The sequence below is a fragment of the Miniopterus schreibersii genome (genome assembly GCF_964146895.1).
Source record: "Miniopterus schreibersii genome assembly, chromosome: 1".
Lineage (NCBI taxonomy): Eukaryota > Metazoa > Chordata > Mammalia > Chiroptera > Miniopteridae > Miniopterus > Miniopterus schreibersii.
This window is the reverse complement of record NC_138101.1, coordinates 124,141,461-124,144,004: the sequence shown is the minus strand read 5'-3', so window position 1 is coordinate 124,144,004 and position 2,544 is coordinate 124,141,461. Positions and strand designations below refer to the sequence as shown.

The 2,544-nt window shown below is 41.1% G+C and overlaps 1 pseudogene across 1 annotated transcript; it reads right to left on the bottom strand.

Annotated features, from left to right (window-relative positions):
* Positions 1-694: 694 nt before the first annotated feature.
* Positions 695-1,426, bottom strand: LOC308547859 (coiled-coil domain-containing protein 90B, mitochondrial pseudogene; annotated as a pseudogene). Its single transcript has 2 exons — positions 1,327-1,426; positions 695-1,206 (listed from the first exon to the last, which is right to left on the bottom strand). The product of its transcript is annotated as a coiled-coil domain-containing protein 90B, mitochondrial pseudogene (transcript).
* Positions 1,427-2,544: the final 1,118 nt, after the last annotated feature.

Genomic DNA, 2,544 nt, shown 5'->3' with positions numbered 1-2,544 from the left:
TTGTTGTAATATTTTATTATTATTTTTTTTAATCCTCACCCGAGGATATCTTTTCCATTGCTTTTCAGAGAGAGTGGATGAGAGGGAGAGGAATATCGATGTGAGAGAGAGACACATGGATTGATTGTCTCCCAAATGTGCCCTGACCAGGGCTGGGGATCCAGCCTGCAACCCAGGTACATGCCTTTGACCAGAACTGAACCCCAGACCCTTCAATCTTCGGGCTGACGCTCTAACCAGTGAGCAAAACCAGCTAGGGGTATAATATTTTATTTGAAAGGGTAATTTGGCAATAGTTACCAGGAAAGTTGAATACAATAACGAAGTATATAGGCAGCAGATACTAAAGAAATCCTATATGATTTACACAGCTGTTCGAGCAAAAACAAGAAAACTCGTTCAGTCTCTGTGAACTATATATGAAAAGGAAAACACAAAAGGCCCTTCTATCTCAAATTAATCAGGTTTTGAATGGCATATTTTCAACATAAAATTAAGACCAAAAAAAAAACCAAAAAAAAAAAAAATCTCATTCTAAAACATCTCTTTTTAGTCCATATGTACTTTAAATAATCTTGTTGTATTAAGTATTGCTGCAACTTTCCATGTTCAAAGTAAATCTGCCCTGGTGCAGTGTTCTAAGAAGTCAATAGCAGAGCAGTAGGAGCATCATATAGTCGTTTCACTGCTATTTCTAGATTCTGTAAATTCCCAGTGCTGTTGCCAGGCACGTAAACACCGAGGCTGCAAGATAACAAATTGTCTGGAGCATGTTAGATTCCATTAGTGTTTTCAAAGAAGCAATTTCAGTGTCAATTTTTATTACCGGTCTCTGAAATAATACTGTACTTTTGGTTTTGGTATCCTTTTTGGTAAATTCTGTGGTTGCTTCCATAAGTTTCGTGTCTTGATCTGTAAACATATCTGTTACTCCGCTCCTTTCTAGGTCAGTGTCCAGTTTATTATCTGCTCTGATTCAACTGGTTTATCAGTTGTTGCTTAACTTGTTCTCCTTCAGTTTTCATTTTCTTGTTCCCTGTTCTCAGATCTGCAAATTCAGTTTTCTCTGGGATGACCGTGTCTCTCCTGATGGAGTCCAAATGAGCCGTTACCTATTTTACTGTTATTTCCATGAGTTTCCAAGTCCTGAACCAATGCATGGGTATCAAAAGTCAATTTTCATTTGTTCTAAAGGAGTTATGGCCACTCACATCATATGATATCCTTCTTTGGTTGTGCTTAAGAAATCTCTCTGCAGGGCAGGAGAGGAACTCTCTGGGCCGGGAAAGGGTTGAAACCTGGTGGCCCCCGCTGCTTTCAGGTCACAGGAGCTGCCCCACCACACCCTTCGGCTCCACAGGTCCTCAGTCTTCCCGTTGGCAGGAGCTACCACCTCTTCTTTATCCACTCGTCTATTGACGGACATCTAGACTGCTTCCATATCTTGGCCATTACTAGCGATGTTGCAGTGAACATGGGGGTGCATGTATCTTTTTGCATTTATGTTTTTGTTTTCCTCAGATAAATACCCAGAAGTGGAATTGCTGGATCGTATGGCAACTTCATTTTTAGCTTTTTTGAGGAACCTTCATAATGTTGTAAATTAGCTGCACTAATTTACAACCCCACACCCTTTTCTCCACATCCTCGCTAACATTTGTTGTTTGTTGATTTATTGATGATAGCCATTCTGACAGGTGTGAGGTGAAATCTCATATGGTTTTAATTTGCTTTTCCTTGATCAGGCTGAATTTTCAAACCCCCTGAGGTAAGAGAAGCAGCCACTATCAGGGGCTCATTGGCCACCACATAGCCCATTGTATGGCCAGAGTTTTGGACACTCTTGATCCCGTGAGCATTGTAAACCCTTAAGAGGACTGTTGTTTCTTGCAAAGATTCATTTAGGAACTTTAGTGCTAGATATCTAAGTAGTTCTCACAGTTCAGAAATACTGTCTTTTATGCTCCCTGAATAAGCCAAGCTATGTCTCACCTCAGGGCCTTTGCACTCTCTGTTCCCCCTGCCTGGATGACTTTCCCTAGTTTATTACATGACTGGCGCCTTCATCCCCTTCAAGTGAAATATTGATTCCTTGACCATCGTTTCTAAAGGACTCCCTGTACTCTCTCACAATACCTTTTGCATTTCTCTCATTGAACACACCAATTTTAAATTATTCTACATATTTGTTTATCATGTATCTTCTATCACTAGGATATAAGTTCCACAGAGCAGAGACCTTTCCTGTTTTGCTTACTGTTATCTTCCCCCACCCAGCACCGTGCGTGGTGAATAAGAGGTGCTCCATAAATATGTGCTGAATGAATGAAACACCAGCACATCTTTGAGCCTGTGAGCTGGCCCTGTCCTCTTTGTGAAGAACAGACATGAATCACTTGATCACTTGGGAGGTTCATATTAAAATTTGAAAATGGCTTTTTGATTTCAGACAGGGTCTTTGAGGCTGCTTCAGGAGAGAAACTTGACCCCTGCCCCTTCTCTCATTGAGGCGTGAGGAGCAGCCTGGGGCTCATAGGCATCATA